Raw genomic sequence first — 8,533 nt, forward strand, 5'->3', positions numbered from 1 at the left:
TCATACAAATAATAGACTGATTGAATGCTGTCTCTTATACACATCTAGATGTGTATAAGAGACAGAGCTAGCATAGGAGGCTATGACCTTAGCCTACTACCAGGGACTACTACTAGAAGTAGGGTGATGAAAAGTGTAAGGGAGGCCTAGGCCCAATAAGTATCACGGTTTTCCCACTTTTTCATACTGTATATATGTAGATTTAAAATTCTATCATCATCAATCTGCTTCATCTTCAATAATTAGAAAAGACGGTTTATTCATCACCCCAGCGGGCCTCTCGATACTACTCTATGAATGAATATGTATTAGCATTTAACAGTAGAAAAAAATTCACATCATATTTATATTAAGACATAGGCTAGCCTGAGTTAGGGTTTTATTATTATCTTATAAAAAATGTTGAGGTAAATTTAGTTTTCATTTCATTTACACATCAATTTGATGTAGTCTAAACAGTTTTTAATTTCTTTTTTTAATATTTTTCAATTGGTATTTTTCTTCCATCCTCAGATAAAAATGGAGAAAGCTGAGCATGCATGTCCAAGTGTAACGCAAAGTTTGCAGAAAAATCAAGTCTTACCCACCACTTAAAAGTTCATGAACCAAAGGCTCTAGCATGTATAAAATGTAATAAAAAATTTACATTGAAACAGCATTTGGACAGACATATGAAAGTTCATCTGTATCCAGAAATACTACTTTATAATGCACATGAAGCAGTACTCAAGGCTTCTTTACAGGCCAAGGATATAGTGAAACAGGAGAAAAGGCAAACTATCCCTGAAATATGGTTTGAAGAAGAAACAGCTATGAAGGCCGCAAAAAGAACTGGGCAAGACATGTGGAAGTCAAACCTAATAATTACTTTTGGTAAATATTCTGGACAGACTTTTAAATGGTTGCTAGAAAATGATGTAGGTTGGGTCATCTGGCTTCTCTCTGAATTTGTTCTTGCCGGTGAAAAATCGCTGTGTCTCAAATGGCAGAAACAACATTTACTGGATTTTGTTCAGCAGTTTTCTCCTCTGAAAATTCACCTAAAGGTAAGATTTTAATAACATACAATTTTGTTTTTGTGATAAACTACCGATCAATTCAAAGCATCATCATCATCATCATCATCACCACCACCACCACCCACATCATCATCATCATCATTATCATCATCACCACCCTCATCATCATTAGCGAGTTTTAGATCTGCGACGACGAGTTACTTGGAACGGTATGACGTTATTGTAAGGCATATGCGCATGCGTAATTATATTTATAATGCTTGGGTTTCGTCGAGTTCATTCGTAGAGGACGTGAAATCAGCCGGGAATCCGTCGTCACAGACATACACTTCTGACCAATCACAGTATGTCAATTGGCAGTTGATCACGTACACCAGGTCAACACTAGATAGATTCGTTTTCAAGCTCGCGAATATCTTGCTGGGCTCTGACGTTGTTCACCAAGAAAATATAGCTAGAAAATTGTAAGTTTAAACCTTATATATGAATATGATTACTTTTGTTTCAATGATTGATAATGGTAATGGTATAGGTAGGCCTATCACTTTTATTTTTGTTTGTTTTCATAGAGTAAAAATAACGTAAGGCTTCGATCATCCATATCTAAACTTCGCGAACGCCCACCCATAGGCCTAGGCCTAATTAATATAGTGTAGGCCTATATAAAGGCCTAGCCTAGGCCTAGTAGTATAGGCCTAGGCTAGGTCTATACTAGGCCTATGTAGGTCTAGGCCTAGTATCCTACATACTACTACTACTACTACTGTACTACTACTACTACTATAAAGACATAAAGCCCTACAAGAATATATGGATTGAAGAAAAAATATAAAAATAAATTAGATACGAAAAAGCAGATGCATCGGGTTATTTATTATTCCTATAATTAGGCATGGCCTAAGGCTAGGCTAGGGCCTAAAAAATAAATGACATACTGTACCTAAGTTAGTAAATATTCATTGATTTTACTTTTTCAGATTATTAACGTTCAATTGTACTCTACCCACTACAACTGCAAGTTCCGGAATCAACTCTATCCAACAGCTTTTTGCATGTAAGTTAAGGCCTATAGGCTATATTACTTTTTTGTTAAATTGGATTTTAGTAATGTGCTGTTTTATTTAGGTCTAGATATTTTATAGAGGCCTGAGGCCTAGGTATGTTCGTTTTTTGGGTAGAGATTTCTTTTTCTTTCCCTTTTTTTTAATACTGTAATACCATCATGCAATTTTACAACACACATTTTGAGTCTATCTTTTTTACCAGTTATGTACACGCTTACTGTATCTGTTTCAGATGGACAACAAACACCAGGAGCAATACCCATTGTTGTAGGTTTTCAAGATAAGCTGATTTGTACTGGTAAGTTTTCCAACCTTATTGATCTTGTCTTAGAATACGGTCACCATAGCAGGCGAAACTACTTGTTTGTAATAAACCCAAATAGCTAATAGTAATAATAATAGTAAAAATTCATAATATCATAATAAATAACAAAAATGATAAAGTAACCAAATATTAATAATAATAATAACAACAACAACAACAATAACACTTAATAATAATAATAATATTAAATAATAATAAACAATAATAATATTAAATAATAATATAAAATAATANNNTAATATTTCAATCAATGTATAATTTTATTAATTTCAGTAGCACCATTGACCACATCAGCAGATCAAGAATCAGCAACAAAAAAGATCAAAAGGTATTAGTGATATGTCAATGTAAATGAACAAATACTGTATACCGTATATATTCCTTCAATACCACTGCCAATATTTAACTCAAACCTGTTAAAGTTTTTGTTACTTTGCACCATAAAAAACATCTTAATTTTTTATTTCTTTTTTTCTACTAATAAAATGAGGACTTAATGTATCTCTTAGAAAATGAGTACTATTATGATGACCTCAAATACTAAGCCCCTCACATCAAATGTATGTAATGTCATGTTGATTAATGCAATAATGGAACTTTATTCTTGAGTAAACTTTATCAACAAATGCCATTTATAATAATTTTCAATGAATTTAATTTTTTTTTTCTTATTTAGATGGGATGAAGAAATGGACAATGATTTAGTAAAGGAGATGCTCAATTCAAATATTTTTAGCTACAAATAAAATTCGAAGAGCCGAGGTTTGCGATTAATCCATTTGGAGCGACAACAGACTGAAATTAATTACCATGAATTCTTTTATGTCCATTTTACATAATTCTTTGCGACTGTACAGGTCTACAAACGGGTCGAACGGTCCCATCTATGAACCCCCCTCCCCAACAGTTGTTGAGCGGTGCGCCCTTAGTTTGAATAACATTACAAAATTCTTGAAGCTTATCTGGAGCAAGTCATGGCTGTTGGAGAGTTTCCAAAATATGGTTACAATTGTCGTAAATAATGATGTCCACGATTTTGCACGTTGCCAAAAACAGCTCTGTTATGACCGACCGAAGTTTGGAACCATGTCTGCATATCGACATGATATGCAAAACGATAAAAAAACATAAAAAATGCCTCGATTCCATCAAATACGGATCCATTTTTGCATCGCCCTTCATGCGGAATTCTTAAAACATCATTGATAAATGTCATCCTTTTCAAATCTTGAATTAAATAATGTTATTTTGTTAATGTATACTGTATATATACAGGTATATTGATATTGGCTTGTGTGTGAGGAGCCAAAGTGGCAGAGGCATATTTAAGAGTGGGTCTAACGAAGGTGGTGTAGCATTGTGCCTTAAAGACCGTCTGACAAGCTGAATTATATGACTTATAAGAAAATATACAAATATATATTTGTATGTATGTATATGATAATAATAATAATAATAATAATAATAGTACAGTAATAATAATATATCAATTTGATACATAATTACATATTCTAACTGGACTCTGTACATAGGATGTATACATTGTGCCTGTATTTAACATTTTTCAATCATTGTCAATCTAAAGTCGGAGTTATGTCCTGGTTTCGACCCTTTAACGTCACTAGATAGGCTTATCTTCATTAGACTTCTACGAATAATTACTGTAGCGTGTAGTGTTATAATTGCTATCCTTAAAAATAAACTCAAATATAGACTAAAATGGTGATGCGCCTAACCTTAACCCTATCGTTGCAAACACCTGTTTATACACCTATCGTCACGATCACAGGGGGCGTGAACTCACAGGGTCTGTTTAAACGCCTATCGTCATGATCACAGGGGCTGTGAACTGAGTCTAAATAGGCTAACCCTAACCTTAAAAATAAACTCAAAAAATAATATAGACTAAAATGGTGAGGTGCCTAACCTTAACCCTATCGTTGCAAAGTTATCGTCATGATCACAGGGGGCCGTGTTGGGGACAACGAGCCGCTTACGCGGCTCTTAATAGGGGGTGAACTCACAGGGGCTGTGAACTCACAGGGGCTGTGAACTGAGTCTGAATAGGCTAACCCTAACCTTAAAAATAAACTCAAATATAGACTAAAATGGTGATGCCCCTAACCTTAACCCTATCGTTGCAAACACCTGTTTATACACCTATCGTCACGACCACAGGGGGCCGTGTTGGAGACGAGGCGCTCACGCTGCTCCAATAGGGGGTGAACTCACAGGGTGTGTTTAAACGCCTATTGTCATGATAGATGATATAGGTTAATGGAAATATCAGATATAGCAGTTAAGAGAGTAGACATACTGTATGTATATCTGATATAGAAATATCAGATATAGCTGCTGAGAGAGTAGACATACTGTAGTGTATGTATATCTGATATAGAAATGTTTGTATCAGATATCAGTATATATCACTATATCTGATATAGAAGTGTAAGTATCAGATATCAGTAAATATCAGTATATCTGATATAGAAATGTATGTATGTATCAGATATCAGTAAATATCAGTATATCTGATATAGAAATGTATGTATGTATCAGATATCAGTAAATATCAGTATATCTGATATAGAAATGTATGTATGTATCAGATATCAGTAAATATCAGTATATCTGATATAGAAATGTATGTATGTATCAGATATCAGTAAATATCAGTATATCTGATATAGAAATGTATGTATGTATCAGATATCAGTAAATATCAGTATATCTGATATAGAAATGTATGTATGTATCAGATATCAGTAGATACTGATAATTAAAAATGACGATATAATACTAATACTAACATTAACAATAATAATAAAAATAAAACGTATAATAAAAATATAATAACAATATAATAATAATAATGATAATAATTATATAATAAATATTATGATAATAATAATAATAATAATAATAACGATAATAATAATAACAATGAAATATTATTATTCATAATAATAATTATTATTATTATTATTGTTATTAGTAGTATTACTATTTGCATATTAAAGGTATTAATTTACATTAATAATACAATAATAACAACAACAACAATAATAATAATAATAGTAACAAAGCGACATTTTGGTGGTCAGTGGAGTGGAGATGAAATTGTAATTCAGTAGCTGGCATCATTTTCCAGTGCCACATGCGATTCTGAAGACAATTAATTGAGTATCGATGTGTAACCACGACGACCTTCAACATCATGTTTGCATCATGGAGGAAATATGTCGAACCATGGCCATACCTACATGATCGGGAGGACCGACAATGAAGTATAACTTGGTATATTACAGTGCAAAATTAGGTTCAAAACAGTCTCCCATAATTGATAACACTGCAAAATTAAATAAAAGTCGTTTGCAAAACTTCACAGCTAAAGAAAACTACTGTAAAATTGGGCTTTAGCGGACTGAATGCTTATTTATCATTTTCACTAATTATAACGAATTTCCGATAATTTGGCTAACGAAAGTACAAATATGAGTTCAATTAAAACAATGCTGGGCTTCCATTATGTGCAAGATAGGTATCATTAAAAATCATTTATAAAATTTAAAAAAAAACTTACAGTAATTTACCATTTCATAATAGGCCTAAACACAACCACAACACAGAACATGCTCTTGACGTCATACGACGCTGTCCGAGTTGCCCAACATCAACGATTATAAGGATCGATCACAATAATTAAATTATTGAGGATAGTAATATTAGGTCGATCAATTAAAGAAACCATTACACTACATATAATGTTATTAAAATAACAATAATAATAAATCTAAGGACCCTATAATGAATAATGTTGATTCCAAGAAAAAAATAATAAGTTAATAATAATAATAATAAGCTTCTTTATTTTAAAGCAATTGAACCGATTATTGATCATTGTTGTTTGTTTTTATAAGCGAGAATCAGATTCACTTAACATTGTAACATAAACCAAACTTAATCTTACAGGCCTATTTTTATAAGTTATAGCAGTGGTACGACAATCTGTTTAGATTGTCTTAAAAGAATGTTACTTTTTTTTTTTTTTTTTTTTTTTGTCGTACGTACCCTCTTTAATAAATAATTAAATAGATAATGGTCCAAAAAAGTGAAAAGAAATAGTCGTGACAACGGTCGTACAGGCTATTCAGCAAAAACCCCCTAAAAAAGGAAGCGATTTGATGGCATACACTACACGCAAATTCAAGATAAAAACCAATGAATAACTTTACAAAACCCAATGACCCGAAGCTTCGCATAACTCCACCGTCGAACTGCCAGTAAATGTCAATACAGTTTTATCTTATACTGCTTATGCGGACGACGTAATATGATCACCAATATATTCCCGCCTTATTATTGTTTACCACCTGGCCTATTCCGTCTTATTATTGCTAGCCTAATTACTGTCGCTGTAGAGGAAAGTAAGTTTCAACTACCCTTTTTATCATACTCACTGTTTCGCGCTGTAAAGTGACTTGGGATTTTTTCAACGTAAATTAGCTTTTACATATTTTTTACAGATTGTTTATGCTGGATAATAAGCTGTGAAGTTAAGTTCAACATAAGGTACATGCTAGGTCTCTTATACACATCTAGATGTGTATAATACATGACATATTTAATAATTGTTTACCCCAGAAGAAAGTGTTGCAAATTTGTGTCCCATAGGCTCCGATTATCCAGACCACAAAATACTAAAATTCTCCGGGAACTAAATTTCGTGTTACACCGGCATTCTGCCGAGCGATGACGTCAAGAACCTATGCATCAGCCTAGGCTGCTGGCGGAAAACTCATCGGGGTCGAAGGGCGGGAAAGCGAGTACACAAACATTCCAACAGGTGTACAGGTGCGTAGACACGGAATTCGCTCTCTGTGTGTTTGATCATGGAGGTGGTTGGATAGAATAAATTGTGGGAACGACGGTAAAAGTGTCGGAAGTTCGTATTAAATTTGAAAATTGTCATCGTTTAAATTTATAAATGTAGATACAAAAGGCGTGTTTCTGCTGTAAAATGATTGTCTTTAAAAGGTAAGTTTGTTAGTAAGTTGTAGATACGAGGTTATTATCATAAATAGAATAAAAATTGTACCAACGGCTAGGCCTAGAGAGCGAGCCATGGGGTTGTAGAGGTGGTGTTGTGTATAAAAATATACATTACAACGTGTTAAATAATGTTTATTGATGGCGTAGTTGCATTTATTGTAGTTGTTTGTGTTCTCCGTAATATTATACAAGTCTAATAATTGTGACTAATATTTATATCAATTAGAATGTATGTTGTTAGCATTTTTAAATCTATTTAAAAAAAAATGTCTAAATGTACTTCCCTAATATTGTGAATGGTGCGCTCCATAAGTAAGGGCAGCCGCTTATACCGGACCGTACCATTATTATGATAGGGGTGATTGTATACGCTGTGTATTTCTTTTTCTGAACCGTTAATTTTATATTGATTATAATCTGAATTACTGTACAAACCTTAATGCTTTTAAACTGAATTTAATTATATATGATGTATTTGATCAATAGTTAATAGATTAATAATAATATTTAATTTAATAAATGATATTTTTTCTGATCCTGTTTTATTTTTATTTGTACAGTACAGTAGAATTGATTTTGGTACAGCTGAAATGTATACTAATCTTCACAGCATAGAAAACATTTTTTTACTACCCGTGAGCCCACATGAATGAAATTCTTCAATTTAATCACGAAAGTATTAATTAATTTTGATAATTGTAATTATTTTGTAGAATTTTATTCATGTGAACTCTCAGGCAATAAAATGTTTCTTGGGTGAAGTTAAACAACAACAACAGTTGACTACTTTAGTCGTCATAAGTGTGGACCCTACAGTACAGCTGTCAGGCAAGTGTAAAGATGGAACGGAAACCAAAACCACAAAATAAAAAAGAAGTGAAATTTGAATACCATGCCAGCACCCAAACCGAAGTATGGGGATATGCCCTCATCGCTGGCTAGGGTTCAATGAGGTTAGTGATCAAATTAATTCAAGTACAAGTTCAAATTCAACTTTATTTAACTATAGAGGCCCAGATCAACACAGGGTTGTTCTTCCCTGGGGCTGTGCAGATATCCATCTATAAGGATAT

The 8,533-nt window shown here is 32.9% G+C and overlaps 1 long non-coding RNA gene across 1 annotated transcript; it reads left to right on the forward strand.

Annotated features, from left to right (window-relative positions):
- Positions 1 to 1,846: 1,846 nt before the first annotated feature.
- Positions 1,847 to 3,656, forward strand: LOC117106695. The gene is made up of 4 exons (XR_004445121.1): positions 1,847 to 2,073; positions 2,316 to 2,381; positions 2,682 to 2,736; positions 3,085 to 3,656. It is a non-coding gene; the product is annotated as an uncharacterized LOC117106695 (long non-coding RNA).
- The last annotated feature ends 4,877 nt before the right edge of the window (positions 3,657 to 8,533 follow it).

This window comes from Anneissia japonica, unplaced genomic scaffold, assembly GCF_011630105.1.
Source record: "Anneissia japonica isolate Jap-2015-1 unplaced genomic scaffold, ASM1163010v1 scaffold3626_len63805_cov211, whole genome shotgun sequence".
Classification (NCBI taxonomy): Eukaryota; Metazoa; Echinodermata; class Crinoidea; order Comatulida; family Comatulidae; genus Anneissia; species Anneissia japonica.